The sequence below is a fragment of the Alligator mississippiensis genome, chromosome 9 (genome assembly GCF_030867095.1).
Source record: "Alligator mississippiensis isolate rAllMis1 chromosome 9, rAllMis1, whole genome shotgun sequence".
In the NCBI taxonomy this organism is placed as follows: domain Eukaryota; kingdom Metazoa; phylum Chordata; order Crocodylia; family Alligatoridae; genus Alligator; species Alligator mississippiensis.
Genome location: NC_081832.1, coordinates 26,642,203 through 26,669,179, shown reverse-complemented (window position 1 = coordinate 26,669,179; position 26,977 = coordinate 26,642,203). Strand labels below are relative to the sequence as shown.

Genomic DNA, 26,977 nt, shown 5'->3' with positions numbered 1-26,977 from the left:
CCATGACCCACAACTGGGAGGAGCAAGGAAAAGACCACCTGCCTCCTAAGCCCCACTCTGAGATTCCTGTAGTTTCTCATGACCTGGCTGGAATTGCTCTGAGCCATGTCATTTGTGCCCACATGGATGAGGAGCATAGGGTAGTGGTTGGAGGGCCAGAGAATCTTTGGGATCCTATCGGCTATGTCCTGGATGCGGGTCCCCAGGAAGTAGCAGACCTCCTGGGCTAGGGGGTCAGGGTGGCAGATTGCCCCCTCACTCCCCGTCAGGAAGGAGTCTCCCATGATGAGCACTCTGTGTTTCATCTTAGGGAGAGTAGGGGTGGGTGATCCTCCCTTGCGTGCAGGATCTGGCATCTCCACAGCCTCTACTGGGGCTGCAAGAGTTTTGTACCTGCTACAAAGCCCCCCTGGGGGGGGGCGGGCTTGGTGCAGTGGGCCTTGGTCCAACCCCCTGGCTGGACAGTACGGAAGATCCCCAAGTCATCACTTGTCCTGGAAGATGACCTTGGTCTACCCTCTGCCTCCAGGGGGTGAAAGGCCTGGCAGTAGGAGTCTATCTCCTGCTCACCATCCCTGATGGCGCACCGTCTCTGGACTGTGGCCTGGAGCTCCTCAATCTGCCGCCCCAGAGACTCTAAAGTGGAGCAAACCTGGCAATGGGAGGTGGCCATGCTCCCAGTCCCATGATCCTGGAACTGTGCCAGGCAGCCCCTGCAGCTGAGAGCCAGGGGCTCCGTCTGAGTGGAGCCTGGAACCATGGGTTCTGTCTGGGTAGAGGCAGAAATATTTTGGAACAAAAATAATAAGGTGAACCCTATATTCCATGAAACCCTTGTGAGCTTGAGTAGCCATCAGTGGGTATGGAATTAGAGAAGTCCATGTTCTTGCACATAAAAAGAAAATACTGGGAAATGCATGTCATGTTTTTTCTCATGGTGTCTTTGTCTGTGCTAGCCATTGTTCCCTGAATTGTCGGTATACCCCCGACTTTCCCACCTGCCACGTCTTTGATGTTATTATTATTAATATTATTTCTAGATGTTATTAGCCAGGAGGGTTATTTTCCTGCAGCTTGTTCTTATTATGACCTTTTAATGGGGCTTACACGCAAGATATATCAGCCGATCTGCTTATTCATATACACAGCTGAATTCGAATCTAGATATCCAACCACAGTCCGTTTAAAAGCATTGATTTTTTTTCTTTACTTTCCTTTTACAACATTCAGTTACATTCCACACACCATCAAATTGAGGAGGTTCCCTGTATCTCTTAAAGTATTTGTGCGGGCCGGGAGCAATCTGAGGCCCTTTTTTCGCGCGGCGGGCTGTGGCCAGCAGCCCGGACACACTGGGTCGGGGAAGGCAGGCGGCACGCTAGAATTAGGCATGGACGCTTAATGGTTGTTTAAGATTGTTTACTTACACCGTAGATGGTTGTGGTGCAGGCTGGAAAACTTCCAGGAAAACTTCACTTAAGTCCCAGTTTAAGGACTCGGACAGAGCTCTGGATTCACTCAAAATTCACTCACACGAAGTTTGCTAGGCTCCGTGGAACTTTGCATGCAGGGAAGGGTACGTCGAGGGATCGTTCGGCGACGGGGAGAGGCGAGAGACTGATCAGACCCCCGTTGCCTTCTTGATATTCACGCTGGGTCCAATAGGCTCTGCAGCGCTTAGAGATCTTCACGAGACGTGAAGTCTCCTCCTCCTGATGTTCGTGGAGTCCTCCAACTTGGGCAGAAACCACTCAAGCCTCTTATATAGCTAGCAACCCAATCGCTAGCCGCCACGTAGGAATAATTTAGAACTGACCAATAGTGGGGCACAAATTTGAATACGAATGGAGGGAACTCCTTGCAACGTGCATTTCTGTGCTGCAACAAAGAAATGCACCCTGCAAAGAAAGCTACAAACGGTGGGAAAATAATCTAGCAGTGTCGAAGCACACACAAACAAAAATCACACCCTTGGGTTGTGACAGTGTTAACTTTGTAACTTGTCTCCCACAAAACAATTATATGTTGCAACAGTTAACACACAAATGAACTGAACTTGGCACTCATGAACTGACTCTCTATTAGTATCTTCTTCTGTTTCTTCTATGTGTTACAGGGAGTCACAATTGTAAAGGAGATCTTATCTCTTCAGATCTCCCTGCAAGTAATCTGTTTATATTTATTGCTAACAGCACCACCAATCAGCTTTCTCTTTAACTAATGGTCTCAAACCTTCTTGTGACCAAACCGAACCCGTCATTCACATGGATCTAGAGTTCACAGTAAAAATCCTTGCCTTTCTTCATTTTTTTTTTTTATTATTGTTAACAGATATCCTGAGTCCCACAGTGTCCTCCCAGGGATCTGCCCTTCTCTCCATTCCTTCTCGCTCTAACAGAGAACACCGCAGGTCACTCCTTTGATCCTCCTACAGTTTCTTCTTCGGTTTCTTTTCTCCTATCTCAAGCCATGCCATTCCCTTCTTCCCTTGGAGCTTGGGTCCTGCCACTCTATGCTTCTCTCGGTGCTTTCATCCTTACATGGCAACAGCTCTGGAAGTGACGCTCTCCAAAGCGGCTCTCTCCGCTCTCCCTTGTTGCGTCCTCACTTACTCTTGCTCCTTCACAATGCACTTTAATTTAGGATTCTCAGGAAATCAGCACAGGGAAGAGTCATCTTAATGACAGCCATCAGCTCAAGTGAAAATGACCTCCTCTAGGCATAGTACAAAAGCAACTGATGTTATCAGCAGAAGCAGGTATAGTCTCTTAGGATTTTTACTGATTATGCCTAAGCAACAAAGTTATACTAGTACAAAATCTGTGTTTACAGCAGGCTTAAATAAATCACCAGAATGAAAAACAGTTGCAAACCAGTGCAGATGCTCAGACAGGTATGTATACCTTGCTACCAATAATTTAATCTGGGTATTGACTCTACAGCTTGAGGATAACAAGTAACATTGACATTTCAATTCTTTTCACAAGCACACGGAATAGATTTAATAGATTTCATAGACATTTGGGCTGGAAGGGATCCTGGAGGATCATCGAGTCCAGCCACCTGCCCCATGGGCAGGAAGTCAGCAGGGATCATAGGATCCCAGCAAAATAAGCATCTGAATGTGTCTTGAAGGCATTCAAAGTGGGTGCTTGAACCACCTCCAGTGGCAGTCTATTCCAAACCTTGGGGGCTCAGACAGTAAAGAAGTTTTTCCTTATGTCCAGCCTGAATCGGTCACGGTAGAGTTTGTGACCATTCAATCTTATCATCCCTTCGGGTGCTCTGGTGAACAGACATTCCCTCAGATCTTGATGAGCATCCCTGATAAACTTATAGGTGGCCACCAGATCACCCCTGAGCCTGCACTTTTCTAGGCTGAAGAGTCCCATAGCTCTCAGCCTGTCATCATAAGGTCTATTTTCTTGACCTCTGATCATGCGCGCTCCTCTGGACTCTCTCAAGCTTCTCCACATCCTTTTTGAATTGTGAAGCCCCAAACTGGATGCTGTACTCCAGCTGTGGCCTCACCAAGGCTGAGTATAACGGGAGAATGACATCTGGGGATTTGCTTGAGAAGCATCTATGGATGCAAGCCAGCATTTTGCTCACTTTACTAGCCACAGCATCACGTTGTAGGCTCATGAGATGGGACTCACTGGGTGCTGCCAGGTGGGGGGTGAGCCCAACTGCCCCCCACTGCCCCATGCTGCATGGGGGGCTCTGCATGAGCCCCCCAACCCCCCCTTGCTCCCCCAGGCCCCCCATGGGTGCCCCACCTGTGCCAGCTATGGCCCTTTAAGGAAAAATAGAGATGGGAGGATCATATTATGAAGAACTCCACAATTTACTACACATGCTTCCTATTTGGATTTCTCAAGTGGATGAAGTTTGTATTTTTTGAGAGTGCTGTTACTGTCATTTCAGATATAGCCTTGGGGAGAGGTAGGCTAGAAGGTCATTGGCCTAGAGAATGTTACTGAATGTATTTGGCCTGTACAAAGCAGCTAGTATTTGCTTGGGATTCAGATTTGGCTGGGGGACAGTGATTCAATTCGGTGATTTGAATCACTGTCCCAATTCAATTTGGCTGAATCTGATTCAGAATTTGGCTGCTGTTGAATCCCTGAATATCTGAATCAGCCAGGCCAGGGTCATCCCCTGCCCCTCTGCCAGCCCTGCAATGGTTGTCCCACCCACCCCAGCTCCCATCACTTGTTTAAAAAAAAAAAGCCCTGGATCACCGGGTGAGGGGTGATCCCCCGAATCCCCCCCTGAATCCTCCCTTGCTCCCCCAGCCCCACCATGGGTTCCCTGCCCGGGCCACCTATGGCCCTTTAAGGGAAAAAAAACCAGAGAAAACCCCCAGACTCACCACTCCTGCCAGCAGGGGGCACTCCCTGCTGCCCCCCACTGCCCCATGCCATGTGGGGGGTTCTGCATGAGCCTCCAAAGCCCCAAGGCCAGTGCAGGAGTGGTGAGTCCTGGGGCTTTCCTCATTTTTTTTTCTTAAAGGGCCAGAGCTGGCCCAGGTGGGGCACCCATGGGGGGGCGGGGGAGGGAGGGGGGGTTGGGGGCTCATGCAGAGCCTAGAATGCAGTGTGGGGCAGTGGGGGGCAGCAGGGATTGCTCCCCAACCAGCAGCACCCGGTGAGCACCGGGGCTTTTGTTTAAAGTACCGGGAGCTGGGATGGGTGGGGGCAGCTGTGGTGGGGCTGGGGGAGTGGGTGATTAGAGGGGGCTGGCAGGGGTTTCCCCCATGGTCTCTTCCTCCCTCATCCCTAGTACTTACCAACTCAGAGTTGGCTGCAGCTCCCTGCTGTAGCCACCAGGGACTGCCCAAATCATCAAAGCTCTCTGAATCTTTTCCAAAGATTTGGAGAGCTTTGAATCGATTTGGACATTTAAATTGGTCCCCTGATTCAGTTCGGATTTGGAGATTCGGCCACTGAATCGGGGCGAATCTCCTCTGAATCGAATCACCTCCCAAAGCTTCGCACAGCCCTAGAATTTATGACAGAGACCAAGATCTCTATGATCTCTAAATAATTCTTCCCAAGAAAACTTCCTCAAAATGTATGGATTCCTGTATTTTTTCCTTTTTTAATATTTTAAACAGATGAGTTATAAGCTCCTAGAACCAGCTCTTACATGCAACAGAATGAACAGAATCTAGGCTGTAGCAGATCAATTGTAAATACATCCTGGTAACCAGAATTTTTGAATAGAGAAAATGCCTCCTGCTTTTCTATTCTGTTGGGAACAGTTTGTCCCTGGTTAGCTTGGTTCTGTTACACAGAAAGTGTATTCCTTTCAGAAGTCAAACTGCTGCTGCATTTTACCTCTGGGTTCTCAAGTATTTCACCCTTTTTGCCTACTTAAGGGTAATTCCTTGCAAAGTAGGAGCACCAGTGGAAGGAAAGCACTGTAGTGACTGCATAATAAAGGTTGCCTTAGGAAAAAGAGATTGTAAATATTTATTTCCTATAATCATTAGGATATTTTAAAGAGGTATAGGTCTAATAGGACTCAGTTATGAGGCACTGTAAGAAAATGGAGAAAGTCCAAACTTAATCGCTTAGGATTTCCAGTGACTATGTGTCTGAACTTTCAAGACTCCACATCCCTTATGCTCCCTATCTCTAATACACTGCTGGGATGTTGACTTCCAACTCTGCTCTATCTCTTGTGGCAGTATATCTAATTTTCTTCCCATTATGCCTTTTATATATGAGTTATATATGAGAGAAGCCTTACTGCAAAACCACCCCACCATTATCCTTAAATCTCACCTCTGCTATGATGCCTGCAAAATGATTAGTAGGCAGCCAGTGTTCTGTGCCTGTTGTTAATTACACTAACAATTGACTCATGGCTACCTTGTGCTCTTTCCATCTGTTCGTAGTTTCTGCCTGCTGTGTCTCTACTTATATGGAAATTGTAAGGTCTTTGGGGCAGGGAATATCATCCTTATATGCGAGTATAATACATAGCTAAATGCGGCTCCAATTCCTATATAATAATAACAATCTAAGAATATATATATAATATCAATATAATAACAATCACAATATAATAGGAAACAAATATAGCAACATATTTAAATGACCTGCTAGAGCTTCCTTTTAAATTTTCAATTACCCTCACCTTCCCTTGGATAGATGAAAACTTTTCAAAATGTGCAGTGATGCTGACAATAGATACAGTGAGAACAAAGGAACATAAGAAGGATAAGAACTGTGTAGAGCACATTCTCTTTGCAGTCATGAATTTGAAAAATGTAAATAGTAACACTTGAATGTAATGCACTCATGGATTTCTCAAGAGTCTTTATATTCTTCTCTGAACTGCTGGTTAAATTCTTAGCATCAGTATTAATTTGCTGAATTATATTGCACAGATTTCACTCTGCTGTATAACAATGCCCCTATAGAAATTTACAAGATAGATTTCTGTACAGAGCCCTGAAATATCACACGCACTGTGCTCTTCTGACAGTCCAGAATTTGATGGGAGTCACTTCATTGCTTCTCCAGAAGGAAATCTACATTCCTCAACAGCCCTGTTGATTTGGAATTGTACAAGATCACAACATTATTCACTATCATCATTTTCAAAGGCAGGATTGGCGGATCTATATCTAAATACATATGACATGATGTCTTCATTTTATGGAGACATTTGCCTTAAACCATTACTGTTTATTACTTTTGTTTAAACATGACACAACATCACAGCTTCTGCTACATCCAGTAAATCAGGACCTCACTTTCCAAAGTGGAAGGTTACCTTCATATCTCTATAGTCACTTTTCATATCCTCACCTAACATTAACAGCTGCTCCATGCAGGGGGTTACCATTTAGTCTCCCAACATATGTTTAAAATATGGAGTTGGAATTTTGTTGTTCACACATATGCTACACAGAACATCAGATTCTGGCTTGTAAGAACACAGGGGTTGTTAGATGGTATTAGAGGAAGTTGTGAGAAATCTATAATAATAAGCCAATGTGGGATAATGTGTCCTCACATTAGGTCTCATCCTGATCTCTTTCATTTAGAAATTAGTTCATTTAGAGAAATTAAGCTCTAAAGCAAAGTGTAACACCCTTCCAAAATGTGTTCTCATTAATGCTAGCAACTCTGAAAAGTCTTGCTATGCAGAAGAAATGCAAAACTCTAGAATTCTTGGTTCAGAGATGATTAGACCAACTAAGAAATTGTAAACCCCGCCCCCCCCCCTCTACTTTTTCTGCAAGCTTTCAGGCACACGGAGCCTTCAATATTCAATCCCTGCTTGAAACTTAAATTCTTGAACTCAGTGACCTCCTGTACTAACGTGTTTTACTAGGTGTTGGTCAACAATATATTTCCTTTGTCTGCTTTTAAATATGCCACTATTTCATTTTACTGAACATCCCCTAGTTCTTCTGTTAAAAAGCAGGGAAAGTAGGCCCTCCCTATCCACCTCTGCCATCTACACTTCCCATTGTTCTGAATCATTTATAGCACCCTTTTTCTAGGTAAGCAATCCCACCTTTTTCTCTTTTATCATCAAAGATTGTTCAGGCCTTTCATCATTCTTGTAATATTTCTCTGAATCCCATAGTTCCTCAACACTATTTTGGGAATGTGATGACCGGTACTGCACATGTTTTCAGAAGATGATGGGCACACCACTAATTTTATATAAAGATATGATTACCATCTCATCTACCCTAGTACACCAAAACAGCTTGTTTCCTTTGTTGCTCAGAGCTGCACTATGAGTACAGGTCTCCATTGAGCTATCTTCAATAACACCTCTGTTCCTTTTGGGGATTCATACAGTTAATATGGGACCAGTAAGGCTCAATTTCTATGTAAAGTAGTTCAAAATTGTTGCTTCCATATGCATTTTTACATTTTGAATTTCATTTACTTTCCTTTACCTTATTTTATTTTCTCTGAAGTTCCTCTCTGGCTCTGACTAGTCTAAATAACTTTGTGTCAGCTGCAAATTTGCTACCTCATTGGTCATGCCCCTTTCCAAAATCAAAGGAGCTAAAACCTCTTAGAATATGGTCTACAGGAACAAGTCTTGAAAGCACTTACTATATCCAGGGCCTGGCTCAAAAGTACTCCCACTCTACGTGCATGAAACCTAAATATCCACACATGGTGTTAAACAAATATGGACATTAGAGCAGGTAGTGGTTCCTCTGTTTTACTTCTCTGTGAACAAATACATAAAAAATGTTATATGTTTGGAAAAGAAAGAAGCTTAGAAAACTTATGGAAAGAACAGACAGATAAGATCACTTAAAAGAAAGAATAAAACCATCAGAAATAAAATTCCATGGAAAATATGGAGACAGTGTTAAAGAAAAAGAAAATGAATACAAAAGAAGTACAAAAAGCAATACCTGTCCTCAGAAAAGAAAAATACAGGGAACAGAACAAATTATTTTAGATCTGATTTCAATAGACTAAAAGAAAGAAAGAAGCAATTAAGCAGACAGTTTTACAAAAAGAGGTACAATGAAAGACTAGAAAATTGTATCCTCAAAACTACTTTAAAAGAAAGTAAAAACAAAAAGGATATATATTACAAAAATACACAAATGGCGAGACATTGAGTATAAAAAGCTCCATCAGTGAAAATGTATTTCAACAAATATGGCAAAATTTATCACCAAACCCACTGATTCCATCAAATGACTGACAACTTGAAAAGCATTAGTTTTAAATGTTTGTTGCAACATACTCCTAACATACTTAGATACAAACAATTTACTGTAATACCCTCCCCAACACACTGGGTTGTATATTGTTTTTTGTGTATGTTACATTACTATAAACAATGCCCTGGTGAAGAGATCAAGCTAACTCTGGACCATTTTTAATGGAGGTAAACTAAGATGATCACACTAGGCAACAGCTCCAGAAAATAATACAAAGAATGGATGTTTGAAGACAAATCAAATTAAACATGGGCATGTCACCTATTATGAACCAAGGAAGATAGAAAACCTATTGTAGTATATTAAAAGACTCCCAGTTGATTTCAGTGTTCTTTGGATCAGGTGCCAATACCTAGAGTCTCTCTATGCTTTTTAAAGATTACCAGAAAAATAAAATGAATTTCAATCACAGAGTACAAACAATACTAAACTGTCAATGATTGTCCAATAAGAAATTCCAAAAAAGCTACAAAAATGCCCCATTAAATGGACTGAATGCTGTAAGCTGTAAAAGCACTTGCTATCACTTAGGAACAATGCAGGGTGGAAATGGACACTGTTCACCAGCCTGACCATTACAATGATGAGCAGTAGTGATTGTTTAGGAATGCATCTCAAATCATACTGGAACATTTGTAACATTCTTGGTAAGGCTGCAGTTGGGGCACTGCATCCAGTTGTGGGCTCCAGAGTTCAAAAACAACGTGGACAATGTCCCCACACGCCCATTTGTTTCCCCCCTGTTCCCTATGTACCAAAAGAAGGACTTCTTGTTGTCCTTGATTCCCATTGCTAATCTAAGTTTGGTCACCACTTTAGCCTGTTTTATCTGTTCACTGCAAAAGCGGGCCATCGTGGAATAGTCCTCCTTGGGGCCTGCTCCCAAATTCCATTGTTTATAAGTCTCTTTCTTCTTTTTTAAGAGGACCATGATTTCCCTGATGAGCCAAGAGGGCTTCCCAGCCCTTCTTTTACCTTTCCTTTACATGGGTATGGACTTCCTTTGTACTTCAAGGATTGTGTCCTTAAGGAACAACCACTCTTTGTGCACACCTTTCACCTTTGGTCCCTGGTCCCACAGCACTTGCTCTACTAGTGACCTAATCTTGTTGACATTTACATTTCTGAAGTCCAAGACTTCAATCCTGCTATCTGATTTACATCGGACAGTGAACATGTTGATTTCATGGTCACTGTCATGCAGACTTCCCTCTATATTTAAGTCAGTCACCAGGTTGTCTCATTTGGCCAGGACCAAATGAGATAATGGGATAATGGAGACCTGGTGGGACTTCACCCATGACTGGGCCACAGGTATAGATGGGTATACCATGGACAGGAGAGATCAAGTGGACAAAAGGGGCAGAGGTATATCTCTCTATGTCAAAGAAAGTTATGCATACCTGCAAGCCGACATTGGTGCCCAGCGTGGATGACTGGAGACCCTCTGGGTTAAAATCCATGGTGAACACAGCACAGGCGACACAATAGTGGGAGTCTATTATAGACCTCCTACTCAGGATCAAGAGCTTGACCAGGAGTTTGCTAAGGAACTGGCTAAGGCCACACACTCCTGGTGCATGGTTTTCATGGGAGACTTCAACTACCCAGACATCTTGTGGGAAGAACGCTTGGCCAAATCCGAATGGTTGCAAAGCTTTCTCTCATGCATGGATGAGCTCTATCTGATAAAAGAAGTCGACAGGCTGATGAGAGGTAAAGCGCTGCTCGACCTGGTACTGGCAATGGGAGATGACCTAATCAGTGACCTACCAATTGAAGGGAAACTGGGTGACAGTGACCATGAGCTGATCACCTTCACCATCCGCCATAAAGCTGGCAAGTCCAGACAGCAAACCAGGAAAGCCAAAGCTGCGACGGAACTCCAACTAGCTACAAGTATCACCTCTTGGCAAAACTGGCTAACAGTGGCCTTGGCCTCACCATAATCCGCTGCCCGGGGAATTTGCTTTGCAATAGGACCCAGAGGGTGGTGGTTGATGGAAGTCAATTGTCATGGTGTGCTGTGACCAGTGGGGTTCCTCAAGGCTCTGTCCTAGGGCCTATACTATTTAACATCTTCATTAATGATGTAGACATTGGTATCAGAAGTGGACTGGACAAGTTCACTGATGACACCAAACTCTGGGGTAAAGCATCCACACCTGAGGACAGGAGGGCAATCCAGGCAGATCTTGACAGGCTCAGGAAATGGGTGGATGAGAACCTGATGGTATTTAACACTGAAAAATGCAACGTTCTCCACCTTGGGAAGAAAAACCTGAATCATGCTTATAGGCTAGGCAGTGCTACTCTGGCTAGTACTATGGATGAAAAGACCTTGGGGGTCATGATTGACCACAAGATGAATGTCAGCCTTCAGTGTGATACTGCGGCTAGCAAAGCAAGCAAAACGCTGGCTTACATCCATAGATGCTTCTCTAACAAATCCCAGGATGTCCTTCTGCCATTGTACTCGGCCTTGGTGAGGCTGTAGCTGGAGTACTTTGTCCAGTTTTGGGCTCCATAATTCAAAAAGGATGTGGAAAGCTTGAGAGAGTCCAGAGGAGAGCCACGTGCATGATCAGAGGCCAGGAAAATAGACCTTATAATGAGAGGCTGAGAGCTATGGGACTCTTTAGCCTGGAAAAGCACAGGCTCAGGGGTGATCTGGTGGTTACCTATAAGTTTATCAGGGGTGACCACCAGTATCTGGGGGAGCATCTGTTCACCAGAGTGCCCCAAGGGGCATCAAGGTCAAGCGGTCACAAACTGCTCCATGACCGTTTCAGCTGTACCTAAGGAAGAACTTCTTTACTATCTGAGCCCCCAAGGCCAGGAATAGACTGCTGCCGGAGGTGGTTGAAGCATCTACTTTGAATGCCTTCAGGAGAAATTTGGATGTTTATCTTGCTGGGATCCTATGACCCCAGCTGACTTCCTGCCCCTGGGGCAGGGGGCTGGATTCGATGATCTTCTGAGGTCCCTTCCAGCCCTAGTTTCTATGAAAGCTAAGAAATCTATGAAGTCTAGCAGAGCATCACCTCTGGTTGGCCCATGCAGCTCCTGAGTCAGGAAGAGCTCCTTGACACAGGTGAGGATGGACTGCAACCATTCTATCCTGGCTGAGTGTTCCTCCCAGGAGATGTCTAGATAATTAAAATCACCCATGATGACCATGTCATGTGCATGTGTAGCCTTAGTCAATTCTCAGGTGAACTCCAAATTTAGTTCCTGCCCCTGGTTTGGTGGTCTGTAGTATACTACTACAGTTAGGTCTCTCTCGCTGTGCCCCCCTCCCCCCCTGCAACTTGACCGAGAGGGTCTCAAGCTGCCCATTTTTGGAGCCAATGTCAGCCTCCAAGGAGGTGTACTACTCTTTCACATAGAGAGCAACAATTGCACCTTTCTTTTACACCCCAGATGCAGGGCCTGAAGGTGGAACATCAGGACCCGGCTATGCAGGCAAACTGGACACTGGCCACCCTCCTGCAAGGGGAGACTTAGGACCTCTGCAGTGACCCAGTGCCATTCTGGCCATAAAAACTCCAGCACCCATCTCTGGAGCCTGGTCAGGACCTTGAGGGGCATTGGCAGGGTGTATAAGCAGTGCAAGAGATAGACAGGACCAGCTGGTGCATCACCAGTGCTCTCCTACATAGGGAGAGAGACCACAGCAATCCCACCCATGCCTTAAGCCACTCCACCACCCTGTCTCCAGCTGGTGCCAGTTATCCAGCAGGGAGGGGTTCATGGGGGAGAGGTAGACCCCCAGGTAAAGCAGCGAGCCTGTGCTCCAGTAGATCCCACGAACCATGGGAAGTGAAGATAGCTGCCACCCATCACCCACCATCAGGCCAAACCCACAGTGGCCTGGTTCTGCTCCCTGCCTAACCAGTCTCACGCATGCAGGGTGATGTTAAAGTCCCTGCCAAAAACCAGGCACTCACAAGGGATGAGGGTGCTGGTGAAAGTGGCCAGCTGGTGGGAAAAATCCACCAGCTCTGGGGTGTACATGTTCAGAAAGTTTAGCACCAGCCCTGCACTTTGACCTGGAGGTGCAGCAGGCAGCCTGGCACCACCTCAACATGCTGCAGAACCTCCAGCTGCAAGTTTGGGGAGAACAGGATGGCCACCTCTTGTGAGAGGTGACTAAAAAGACCCTGCTTCTCCACTCCAGCCACCAAGTAGCCTTGTCGGCTGGAGTCATTAGAGTCTTCTGCAAGAATACCATGGGGTACCCCTCCCTGAAGGAAGAAGGTGATCCAAAATCTCTGGCGATCCTTCCTGTAGCTGTGGACATTGAGGGTCACTATCTTAAATGAACTCATGGCTGCAGGGGTGGAGAGGATAGTTCAGCAGGGGCCTCGCATATCTCAATGCCTGGTGTGGGGCTCATTGGCTCACACAGCACCCTTCCAAATGTATAGAGGGCATCTATGAAAATGTGGACCCACCTATAGATCCGGGTGTTGCAGTTTTTGGGCCCTTTGTCTTCCCCAGCACCCTTGCAGTGGCAAGGAGACTTTCAAAATCTCCACAGTGGTCCAAAACAAGGTGTACCTTGCTGGCAGACTAGTGGATATAGTTGCAGTCAAGAAATGCAAGTAGCTCACCTCTGGGTACCACCAGGACCGAGCAGTCTGCAGGCTCCATGGAGCCTGCTGGTTTTCAGGCATCCTGGTCCTGGGGCTCAGCCGACTTCTTAGGCACCATCTGAACCCCCAGTTTGCTAAAACCACAGACTGGTGGAAATTGGGAGAGCTCTGCAGCCCTTTGGGACAGGGGTGGGGGTAAGGGTGGGAGTGGGGCTCTTTCACAAGATGGTAGGGTAGAGCTGGAGCCCTGGGGATTCTGTGCAGGGTCCCTGACAAGATTGTATTGTTGACTAGGGGACTTCACTCCAACCCCCTCTCATGCAGGACCACGGAGCAGGCTGAAAGTGAGGTTTTTCTGGGAGGGGGAGGGTAGAGACCTGTAAGGCACTGGGGTGGCTTCAGTGTCTGTTTCCCAGGGCACTGGGAAAGAGGACTTCCCTCCTCAGGACTCACTGGGGTGAGCCCTAGGGCCCCTGTCTCCCCCAGGTTGTCCCCCAGATCCTGCTGCCAACTGGACTATGACCTGATGATGGAAAGAGCACACATGGCAGAGGCCAGGGTCTCATCTGTCTCTGCAACAGAGGTCTCAGGCTTCTTCACCCCTGGAGGAGGTCATTTGGACTCTGCCTCCGGGGTGGGAAGTGCAGGGGCATTCATCCCCTTGGGGACTTGGCTGGCTTCTGCCCCTGTAGTGGGGGTGCCTAAAGCTCTACCCCCCCACCCCCCATAGGGGCGTCTACACCCCCTAGAATGTTTCTTCCCTGCCATTGCTTCACATGAGGGAAATGCAAAAAAACAAAATATACAGTGGGGCCAGTGAATCTAATAGGGGCAGGCTGGGGTTGTAGGGGAAATGGGGGTGGGATGAAGCTCACTGAGCTACAGCCCCACAGGAAAAAAGTGGGAGGGCTATGCTTGGGGAAAGTGGGGAAGGAAGAACACACACACAAGAGCTGGGGGGACTTGACCTGGCTTACTCAACCACACAGCAAACACCAGGGCAGGGGGAGTGAACCACAGGACTTACCACACAAGTGCAAAACACACAGGGAAGGCTGCTGAAGCAGATGTAAAAGTTGGCTGGAGCAGTGGAGGGGCTTTGTTTGTTGAGGATCAGTCTAGGAACCCATCAGGCCTCCAGCCAGGCACTCCGCAGCAGAGCAATAGGTATGAAAACAAAGCAGGATCGGATGCAGTGAGGTAGCTGTGGGGGGAGGGTAGGAGCAGTCAGTCAATTAGGGAGTAATCCAGTGCAGGTGTGGTGTTGAGTGGTGCAAGGTGGTGCAGCAGGGAATATCCCTCTCCCCTGAGATGGGGCAGCAGCATAATAGAAGGTAGCAGTAGCAGCAACAACAGAAGCAGTGGTAGTAGCCATCCAGTTCAGCCACTCAGGATGTGCTTCAGGTGAAAGTAGAAGTAAAGGAGGGGGTTGGCTTGCCAAGGCAGTGGTGGCAGGCAAGGCACCTTTAGGCTCCAGCACTGATGTTGGGAGAGGGCCCCACAGGCATTTAGGCTCTTTCCCCAGGCTGTCTCCCAACCTTGCCTTGGTGATGGGCTGGGCAGCAGGCCAGAACAGGGGTGCAGAAGCTTGGGTGTGGTGCTGGGGTTTGGTGTTGTGTGGTGGGCTCCTCCCTGAGGGGGGGCAGTGGCATGCAGCAGAGGACCCCCTGGGGGTGTGTGCGCGCAGAAACAGCAGCAGCAGCCCAAAGCAAGAAGGGGTGCAACCAACTTACCTCCAAAAGCTGTGAGAATAAACCATCAGCTAGCAGTAGCCAGAGGCAGGAAGGGGCCTGGCCATCTTCTCCCTAGAAGCTCCTGAGAATGAGTAGCCTTGAGCTGCTTGCCATGGTGTACAGGTGCTGGCCCCAGCTTGCAGCTCCCCTTGGCTGCAGATCCAGGTGGAGCTGGGCAAGGACAATTTGTCCCAAGTGATGCATCTTGCCCCACACCAAAGTGCATGTTCAGGCACATGCGCTGAGGCAAAAATCCCTGGCACAAATTTGTATCACTCTTATTTGAGCTGCTGCAAGCATGTATGCCTGCATGTGTGGACATGCCCCATGAGTTCATCAGCTAATGTTTGTCAGATATATTTGCAAAAAAACTCCAATGAACTCAACATCTTAGTACCTCAGGTTAGTAATTTTGAGATTAAGGCAGAATAAAATGGGAGGATACTTAGAGCTAGTTCAGGGCAGTAGATGTTGGGTCACCAGGGGGCATCATGGCTGCCCTTGGGGTCTGGTCCTGCTATGCTCACCAAAAAGAAGCATGGAAGAGTCTACTTCCTACAAAATAGAATCTCTAGACTTTCAGGAAAGGAAATGATTACCTAGTTTCCAGATTAATATTGTGGTTCTTTATATGTGGAATAAGAATATTTATTTGGGACTAGTCAGTGGTGCAACAGAAAACATTACACAATTTGGAGAAAGATAATAAAGGGCAAAGCTCTAAAAATATGAAGAGGTTGATAACATTGAACTTCCCCAACCAAACATTTACATCAATGTTAACTTACAATTGCACCCCCCTCTCTCTTTGGCATATACTGAAACAATGTGTAGAACTCTAGAAATAAGCAAAAACAATCTCAGGATCCACACGTGCAAGGTACACAGACTTAATTGATGTACTTACAGGAACATTTCCCCAGGAAAATGAGGTGTGCCTACGTGGTGTAATGCTGCCATAGAGAAGAGATAATTCTTGGAAGTCCCTTGTTCCCTGTGGCTGCCTGATCTCAGCTGATATAAAAAGCCTGTGGATGCTCTAACACGTGCATGGAGTGGGCTGGTGGTTCCATGGTCTCAGAACAAGGGAAACCTTTTAAACCAGGACTCAGGATGCCAACTGTCAGCATCAGAAATGTTATTTACACAAAGTAGAGAGACTGGGAAATACTTGGTATGTTGCTTTGTTCATGGTGTATGTTTCTGTGTGGTTGTTTATGAGGTTGCAGTGGAGTTAGACTGAAAGGAACTGATTGAGGCACAAACAGAAAGGGAAACACTATGGTCTAAATATAAACCATCATGACTATGTTGGTCAGGTACATGGAGAAGTATGATTCCTGACTGATATAGCTGTGTCAGTAGAAGCCCCTAATTTATGCACAGGTTTACTTAGCAAAACTGTATGTTTGCTGGTATGGTTGGTTTTGTATGAGGGAGGTGCTGATCATTTTATTTTACTAGTACAATGTCCAGCTTTGCTGACAAGCCACATCCATGTCAAGAGCTGTGTGCTACTATAACAGTATTCTTATACCGATAGACATAAGCTATTTTCAGTTTGAAAACTAAACAAAATACATCTTCATGGAGACTCAAAATTCCTTCCCTCCAGAGAATGTACTGGTAAATTCTAGGTTGAATGTGTATTACAAAATCAAATTGATATAGGGAAAGCAACAATGCAAAGAAATGTAACAGTCACTAATTTTCATCTCACACAATCTATCAGGTTCTAGAGAGAAAACTATACATTATAGCCTCACATTATATCCAGTAGTCAAATCATGAACATTTTTGGAACTTACTATGATGCACAGATTAGTACTGAGCTCTTAATAAGTACTTTATAAAAACTTAACTACTATTCCAAAATTGAATCAATACATACTTTGAAAATACTATGTTACAAATGTTTTGCCTGACACTGATGATGTTTCTACATTGAAAACTTACTGATGTCTGATAGGTTTTCTGATGGTAGGAGCAGGACTGTGCCCCAGTAATATCATATTACTTCAAAGTTCTGTACTATGCAAAGCTTTTCCTTAACACTAAACATTCTAGACAAATTTAAGTCAAGAATGTATGCAATTTTTTCTAAACATATATTTGCTAAAAGCCTTGTAAGCATCTGTAGTGCAAATTTTCTTTTAATACTAAACATATTGGACAACTGAAACCTAAAGAAGAAATATTTGTGGCAAACATTGTTTAAAAACTTTCTTGAAGGTCTCTATGGGGAAATGTTACTATCTAATGTTAAAGACTTCAGACAATTCAAACTTAAAGCTGGAACACTTAAGAAAGAACAAAGTTTCTGAAAAATATAAATTTGAAATGGTATATGGAAAATTATTGAGCAGTTCACACAAATTAAACCTACAAAGGAATATATATAAATGGAGATTGCACTATATCAGTTTCTCTTTTAAAATTATTTATTAGGTTTGTTTGGTATTACTAAAATAATACAACTAATTAATGCAAAACATACTTCTAATCCATTCATATTTTGCTAACTATATTACATTTATAGAATATTATTAATATATTTCCTGTGTTAGAAGTTCTCTGCTTTTCTGCTCAAGGTGTGGATCATATAGTAACTATCTTGGGGACAACTCATCCTATGCACAAAATACAGATCCCTTCTCTTCTCATCCAAAACCATATAATATTATGTAGTAATTGTCATGAAAAAGGTACAATAGAGAAGTAGTTAATGAGTTTTTAACTCTATTTAATTAGATGTAGTGGGTGAAAATAGGGAGGAAAAGCCAGAATTATGTAACCTTCTAGCTCTCTTAAAAGTACTCTGTAGACCACCTGGACACTGGTATTTAGGAACTGCTAGGCTGGATTCTACTTTTGTATGAAGTAGAAGTGAGATTTTCCACCAATCTGAGAAAAGAGAAGATGAATTGGACATGTACTGATTTATCTGATATAACGATTTACCTAAGAGTTGTAGTGATTTATTTTTGAGCAGTAACTGCTCTAGCACTGCCTTGAGCACTGGAACCTTCCTCTTGTCTCCAGATTTCAATGCAGTATTTTCTTACAGTCATCCTTGGGACTTTTTTCTGTCAGCCACATTTCTGTCAGCTAAGACAGAGATTTCCAAAAGTAATTTATAACTGGAGATTTTATTGGCTGTTCCCGGATGTTCTACTCTTTGGGGAAATAGTTGTAATCTTGATTCTGTAATGATGTTAATATGTTCAAAAAATACTTGAAAATTCTAGCTTTACAGAATACTTCACCTTAAAAATCAATCAAACCAATGGTGACATGTAGGAGGTGAACGGGGGTGCACGTGACCCCCTTGAGAGCACTGGTCCACCTCCTGGCCGGCTGTGCTTGCCACTTAGGCAATGGGCAGGGTGGGGCAGGCAGGAGCACTGTTGCTCCCTGCAAGCACCGGCTGGGGAGTGCTGTGGCCACTTTGTGCTTGGGGGGGACCCCCCGCCCCCATTCAGTGAGATTCCCCCCCCAGTCAGTGAGATTGGCTGTGGGGGACCCCCCCCCCCCGGTTGCTGACTGGTTGCTGGGGAGGCATGTGCCCCCCCCCCCGCGACTAAGGTGGTACCAGTCACCCATAAATCAAACAAACATTTCAGTCTAGCTATATCATGATCTGTGTTATTATGCAAATGACACACAGGTACATGTCTCCCTATTGTTCACTGAAGCAGTCTTTGCCTTCTCCAGGGACTCATCTACCTGGGAAAGTTTTATCAGTTAGACTGGTACAATTATGAAGGTATAGTTATACATGCATAACAGTCCTGTACAGACAATCTTATATTCATAAAAGAATGTCCACCTGGGGTCTTATACTGTAATAATATTAAAAACATACATTCATACCGTAGGGTATGGAAGAATCTTTTTCATTATGCCCTTGTCTATGCAAAGGGTTACACTGATTTAATTTAATATTAGAATTTAAACTGATTTAATTTAACTGATCCAAATCTCTAGTGGTCACAATGCAATTTGGTTTTACTTAAGCAAATTAGAATTGGTACCTAGCAGAAGCCTGTAAAGTAATAGGTGCAAATTCAGTGCATGAAAGTTAGAAATTACATAAGCAGAGTAAATACTTTTAAGAGTGTATCAAGGCTCCGCTATAGAAGCATAGCTTACTGCTAGATATCAACTGAAGTTTATATTTCCTGGAGTAGGCCCCACTCTTTAAGTGCAGCGTCAAGCAGATTAGCAGAGCTGGAGATTAGGATGGATAGACTTGTTTTGGAATTTGTTTTACATTTGATATGCATTTGGATTGAATTTGCCGAATAATGGCAAATGGAAAAAGGTAGAAGTTTAGATGAATAAAACTGCAGGAAAAATGGTATTGCCCCTTTTACTCAAAAGCCAAGTGGTTAAAACATTTACTCAGGATGTTGGAGACCCAGAACAGGTCCAGAGCACATGCACTGCACATGCAGGCATTTTCTGCACTGCTTATTAGCAGCACAGGGCAAGAGGTTGACACTGGGAGATCTCAGTGTCAGAAAAACTCATACCTGAAAAAAGTGGGGCAGTGCACATGGTAGTAGTGTGCACCACCCAAAACCAGAGCCTGGGCTGCCGGAGCCACACTCCCAGACCAGGCTCCCTGCTGCTGGTTCACTTCCACTGGAGCCCCAGGAGGACCTCAGGATCCTAGGTAAGGTTGCTGGGGCCAGCCCAGGTGCTGACCTCAGCCTCCTCTACCCCACCCAGGGCAACCTGCCATGTGCCAGAGTGCTCATGCACAGGTGTTCCTTGGGAACAAGTAGCAGCAGCAAATGTCTTGCTGTTGCTATTTGTCCCTGGGGAAAAGCCCATGTGCACTCATCTGAATGCTCTCCCAGAGTCAGTGTCCTCCTCTGACTCTGTGCATTTGAACCCACATCCTAGGAGAGTCCTTAAACTACCAGACTATAGAGTAAGTCAAACTGAGGTGTTAAGAGGTGGGGCAGGGGGGAGGTGTCTTAGGGCAGAATTCTATTTCACTTTATGTGTCCACATGTCAGTTTTCCTGCCATTTTAGCACTCACTGTTTATGATCCTACTACCCATTTAGTGTGAACACACAAACTATTGAACATGCACAGTATGGTGCACAGATACATGGCTCTATATACATGTATACTGGGCAAGTGTATGTGTATACCCACTACTACCAGGTGTTAGAGTCCCAAGAGACAAGCAATTAAGGCATTCACACCCAGGCCATAGGCCCCTTATACAGAAAGGGTTTGAACATAGATCTCTCAGATTACCCAGCATTATGTTCCAACCACCAGGCCACAGGTTAGATGGCATCCAGACCTTCATAGGGCTTTCTTTGAAACTGTCTGCTTGGGCAGCCAAGACAGGGAGATCTGTACATCTGTGGCAGGGGTAGGCAAAATATGGCCCGCAGGCCAGATCCAGCCTGCCAGGCAATTTCATTCAGCCTGTGGGTGCCCACCAACTAATTGCATCCTGTCCAGCCCACACTCCCACCCTCATGAGCAGATGGTCCTGGCCCAGCCTCCACACAGTTTCTGAGTGGGGCTGCTGCAGTCACTGGGGGACCTGCTTAGCTTCCCTGGCAGCCTACTCACTCCAGACACCAGGTAGGGAAGTGGTAGGGTTGTGGGGGAGCTGCAGCTTGGTGGTAGCATGGACCATGGGGATGGGACTGGCAGGAGTGGAGGCTGCAGCCAGGGGGGTGGTGGGAGCATGGAGCTCAGGTGGACAGGGTATGAGTGTGAGGGAGGGTGGGGGGCTGTGGCAACCCCTACACACTGCCCCCCATAGCATACCCCCACAACATGCCCTATTACTCCTCCACACACAGACACCCCCCTCACAACCCTCCCACATGCACACCCCCACACACAATATGCAAGAGTAAGATTATTTTTGAGCTATTATGCAATCACCACTCTACACACTATACAAACAGAAATCATGACAAAAATATTTTTTGTAATAAAATAAAAATATGTTATAGTAGGTGTTCCCTACTGTCACCCCTACTTAAATTGGATTATTTCTTCTTCGTGGGGAGGGCTTCTTAGCAATTACATTCTTTTTGCCTTGTGGTGATAGAAAAAATGGAAATAAAAAAGCTGTAGATTTCATAGATTTCATAGACAGATTTCTGTTATAATGTAGTTCCATTCTGTAGTTCCGTTATAATGCTTCTCCATTCTTAATTCTAGTACATTCTTCTTTGCACTCCATAAAGCAATCTGCCCGATGTCTGTGAAAAGCATTACAACTCAGCAAATGCACGACTTGCTAAGGCAAACAGGGTTTTGGGTAAACTAATTTAGAAAAAAAATGGTTCTTGCTAAGTTATCTGTGCTGAGAGTTTTGGTTTCCTTTGGTTGCACAGAAAAGCATGTGATATACAGGAAACAGAAAACCTTGCAGAGAAAAAAGCTGCAAGATTATTTTGTATCTGACACTGTGATTAGTATTATTAGTTCTTCTGTGTCCAAGCTACTAAGGAGACTACCTGAAGCTTTGATTTAAAAATCTGTTACTACCATTGCTTCCTTGATGATCTCCACATATTTCACGCACCAATATTTTTACATATAAGTGAATCCAAAGGCAAATCCTTGTAGGATTAGGGTTTCTCTCTCTCATTTGTGGTTCCAACAGGCAATTCTGATTACATCTTAACACACTCTGAGTCATGGACAATCCGTGCCTCCTGAGGCTGGTGGCAGCAGTGTCAGCAGCGGGGGCATGGTGGCAATGAACAGGGACCACCCATAGGTGGTCGTGGTGACATGGGTGATGAGGGCGGGCCAAGTGGGGACTGTCTGCAGGTGGCCGCAGCAGTGTTGACAGTGAGGGGGGTGGCGAGCAGGGGGCAATGAGCAGGGACTGCTCATAGCCACCGTCCACGCTGTCGGTGGTGGCGAGTGGGGACCGCCCGCAGCCACCAGCAGCCATGTCAGTGGGGGGTGGGGTCACAGCCTGCAGAATCCAGTGGCAGCTTCGGTGGCAGCCAATCCCAGGGGGAACACATGCCCCCTTATTCCCTGCTATGCATCGCCTATGCTGTAACTTAAATTACCTTCATGGGGAGCAATAAAAACTGCAATGATTGGCATTGCCTAAGCTAGCATATTTAGGAGCAGAGACATTCTGACCTGTTATGTAACAGGAGTGCAGTAACCCCATATTCGTGCAACATCATATTGGATCATATATTCATAGATTCATAGATGCTAGGGTCAGAAGGGACCTCAACAGATCATTGAGTCTGACCCCCTGCCAAGGCAAGAAAGAGTCCTGGGGTCAGATGACTCCAGCCAGATGCCTGTCCAGCCTTCTTTCAAAGACCCCCAAGGTACGGGAGAGCACCACCTCCCTTGGAAGCCCATTCCAAATTTTGGCCACCCTTACCATGAAGAAGTTTTTCCTGATGTCTAGCCTAAATCTGCTCTCTGTCAGTTTCTGACCATTGGTCCTTGTTACCTCAAGAGGCGCCCTGCTGAACAGAGCATCTCCAATCCCTTCCTGCATCCCCCTAATGAATTTGTAGGTGCCCACAAGATCACCTCTCAGCCTGCTCTTGAGGAGGCTGAAGAAATCCTGGTCCCTCAGTCTGTCCTCATAGGGCTTGTCCTGTAAGCCCCTGACCATGTGAGTAGCTCTGTTCTGGATCCTCTTGAGTCTTTCAACATCCTTCTTGAAGTATGGTGCCCAAAACTGGATGCAGTACTTCAACTGTGGTCTGACCGATGCCACATAGAGGGGAAGTATCACTTCCTTGGTTCTATTTTTTATGCATCTGCTGATGCATGATAAAGTGCGGTTAGCTTTGCTGATGATTTTATCGTACTGGTGACTCATGTTCAACTTGGAGTCCACTAATGACTCTGAGATCCTTTTTCACTTCTGTGCTGCTGAGTGGGTCACTTCCCAGCCAGTAGGTGTGCTGGATATTTTTGCACCCTAGGTGCAGCACTATGCACTTGTCCTTGTTGTACTGCATCCTATTGTGTACTGGCCACTTTTCTAACCTGCCCAGGTCTGCCTGCAATTGTTCCCTATGCTTTGGAGTGTGCACTTCACCCCACAATTTAGTATCATCCACAAAGTTTAAGAGAGTACACTTCACACCTACATCCAAGTCACTGATGAAGATATTGAAGAGTACAGGTCCAAGGACCAAGCCCTATGGGACCCCACTACGCACATCCTTCCAGGTTGATACCGACCCATCTACTACCACTTTCTGGGTGTGACCGCTAAGCCAATTTGTCACCCACCAGACCGTGTAAACATCTATATCACAGCCTCTTAATTTATTTATGAGAATGGGATGAGATACCGTATTGAAGGCCTTGGTAAAATCCAAGAAAACGACATCCACCTCTACTCTTGTGTCTAAGCATTTTGTGACCCTGTCATAAAAAGAAACCAGATTGCTTAGGCATGATTTGCCTGCTACAGATCCATGCTGGTTTCCCTCCTGCATTATTTTTCCTGCTGAACTCCCACAGATATGATCCGTCATAATCTTTTCAAAGACCTTTCCAAGGATGAAGGTGAGACTGACTGGCCTATAATTACTCGGACCCTTCTTCCTCTCCTTCTTGAAAATAGGGAAACATTGGCCACACTGGCCCTTTTCCAGTCCTCCAGGACCTGACCTGAGCACCATGAGTTCTCAGACAGCTGTGCCAGTGGTTCCAAATCAAGCTTTTCCTCTTGGTGTGGTGGTCTGTAGTAGACCCCCACCACCAAGTCCCTTTTTCCTTGACCTCCACGTATCCTAACCCACAGTGACTTAACTTTCTCCTCCTCTGATCCCATTTTGATTAGGGTGGATGTATAATGCTCCTTTACATAGAGAGTAAGTCCACACCCTTTCCTCCCTACTCTGTCCCTTCTGTACAACCTGTAGTCCTCAATGCATATTGCCCAATCATGGGTAGGGTCCCACCAGGTTTCTGTTAGCCCCACTAAATTGAAGTTATTACCTGCAAGCACAAGTGCGAGTTCTTCCTGCTTGTTCCCCATGCTCCAAACATTAGTGTACAGGCACTTGAGCCCTCCAAATGGTTCCTTTGGTGCCCCCCCCCCGCTCTGATGCCCAAAGGGCCCCTTGGTACTTACCTGGGGTGTACTGCTGCATGTCTTGAAGTTCGTAAGTTCTAGACTCTCTCAATCTCCTGCCTCCCCATCCCCCATTGCACTTAGTTTAAAGCCTGACGTAGGAAGTCAGCCAACCTGTAAGAAAAGAGACCCTTACCTTTTGCAGAGAGATGAAGCCCATCATATCCCAGGAGGTACATTGTATGGAAGTGCAGATCATGGTCCAGGAAGCCAAAACCTGCACAATGTCACCAACTTCGGAGCCATGGGTTGACTTCTTTGGCACAGGTGACGTGATGCCTACTATGACCACTGACCAGGAGGATTGACAAGAAAACCACCTGCGCCCGTGTTTTCCTAAGCCTGGTTCCCAGAGCCCTGTAGTCTCTCATGGTATGGTCTGGACTACTCCTGGCCACATCATTTGTTCACACATAGATTAGGAGCATGTATAATTGTCAGGAGGCTGGATGAGGTCAGGAATTCTCATATAATCATATAAGCCTGAACAAATCATTGCCTAGAGATGCTGTGTACACAGGACATTAAACAAGGACTTTTGCATTTGATGTAATCTTGAGAAGAAAAGCAGTTAATACAAGAGTAATAGAACAATAGAATCAGAGAAAATAGAATCATAGAAAACTAGGGTTGGGCTTCAGGAGGTCATCTAGTCAAACCCCCTGCTCAAAGAGGGAGCATCCCCAACTACATCATTGCAGCCAAACATTTGTCTAGCCGGATCTTAAAAGTCTCCAAGGATGGAGATTCCACAACTTCTCTGGGTAATCTGTTCCAGTGTTTTACTACCCCCCTAGTGAGAAAATTCTTCCTAATATCTAAGCTAAACTTCCCTTGCTGGAACTTGAGACCATTGCTCCTTGTTCGGTCATTTGCCACCACTAAGAAGAGTTTAGCTCTATCCTTTTTTGAATCTCCCTTCAGGTAGTTGAAGGCTATCAAATCCTCTCTCAGTCTTCTCTTATCTAAACTAAATAAGCCCAGTTCCCTCAGCCTCTCCTCAGAAGTCATGTGCTCTAGCCCGCAAACCATTTTTTTGCCCTCCTTTGGACTCGCTCATATTTGTCCACATCCTTTCTATAGTGGGGGCCCAAAACTGAACACAGAACTCCAGATGTGGCCTCACCATCCTGAATAGAGGGGAATAATCACTTCTCTTGACCTTCTGGCTACACACCTACCAATGCAGCCCAGGATGCCATTAGCCTTCTTTACAACAAGGGCAAACTGTTGGCTCATATTCTGCTTACTATCTGCTGAAACCCCAGGTCCTTTTCTTCAGATCTTCTTCCCAGCTAATCAGCCCCCAACCTGTATTGATGCATGGGATTGTTCCATCCTAAGTGTACAACTTCGCACTTGTCCTTGTTTAACCTCATGAGATTTCTTTTGGCCCAATCCCCCAATTTGTCTAGGTCACTCTGAATCCTAGCACTACCTCTCAGCTTATCTACTACTTCCCGCATCTTGGTGTCATCTGAAAACTTGCTGAAGGTGCACTCTATACCATCTTCCAGGTCATTGATGAAGATATTGAACAAAACTGGCCCCAGGACCAACCCCTGGGGCACTTCACTCGATACTGGCTGCCAACTAGACATTGAGCCATTGATTACTACTGTCTGAGCCTGATGCTCCAGATAGTTTTATCTACCTTGCAGTCAATTCATCCAGCCCATAATTCCTTAGCTTGCCTGCAAGAATGTTGTAGGAGACCCTATCAAAAGCCTTGATAAAATCAAGTTACACCACATCCACTAGTCTCCCTGAATTCACAGAAACAGTCCTTACATTATCAATCAGGTTGGTCAGGCATGATTTGCCCTTAGTGAACCCATGTTGACTGTCCCTAATCAGCTTCTTCTTCTCCAAGTGCATGGTGAAGGCATTCAGTGTATTTTCTTTGTAGTAGCTTATAAGGTCATCCTCCTTTACACTTTGACTCTATTTCAGCTGTATCCAGCAATTAAATCATAACTCTCTGACACTACAAATTCCAATCCAGTCTGCATGGACTAAAGATCCTGTCATGTGACATCAATAACAGCATAAGGAAGACCACAGCCCCAGCCCCCACCTTGGCTCTAGGAGCAAGGAGGCACACGGCATCGGGGTTGTGGAGCAGAGCAGTTCCCTGGTGCCAGCCCCCACCTTGCCTCCAGGAGTGAGGAGGCACATGCCATCAGGGCTCAGGAACAGTTCCCCAGTCCCAGCCTCAGCCCCAGCCCCAGCTGCTGCCTAAATTAATCTTTGGTAAGTATCCTGAGCCAGCCCCAGTGCGACCACTGCACCTCACGCCCAGCTTGTTGCCAAAGCCCAGCTCCTCTCTGGGTGGGTGTGGGGCATTAATAAGTTTGTGCACGGCATGGTTTTAAATCCTGTACAGCCATGCATGAGCACAGCTTGGAAGAAACATTGCCCCCCAGGCTCCCCTGTAAAATCACTGGATCGGCTCACATACCCAAAAGTTAGTTACATGCTTAACCCTCATCTGTTCTCATGAAACCATTGTTGTTCTCATGAGGTAACTTGTTACTCCGCAATTTGCCATTGTTGGTCTCATGGGGTAACTTGTTACCCCACCCGCATGAACAAAATGGAACCAGTGACAACAGTATAAATGTTCTGAAAACTATTTATTATACATACAGATTGTTTGAAAGAGTATTTATGATGATTTGAATGCAAAATATTATGTAAGTAGAACTATGAACCAAATGTAAACTTTTTTTAGAGTTTCAAAACACAAATGAACAATTTGCTAAGTCTGCAGTTCACACTGTTTTCAAACCAAC

At 45.4% G+C, this 26,977-nt stretch overlaps 1 long non-coding RNA gene across 1 annotated transcript; it reads right to left on the bottom strand.

Moving 5' to 3' along the window:
- Positions 1–5,096: 5,096 nt before the first annotated feature.
- On the bottom strand, positions 5,097–14,523 carry LOC132243380 (uncharacterized). Its single transcript, XR_009454919.1, has 3 exons — positions 14,351–14,523; positions 8,097–8,216; positions 5,097–6,562 (listed from the first exon to the last, which is right to left on the bottom strand). It is a non-coding gene; the product is annotated as an uncharacterized LOC132243380 (long non-coding RNA).
- Between the last annotated feature and the right edge of the window lie 12,454 nt (positions 14,524–26,977).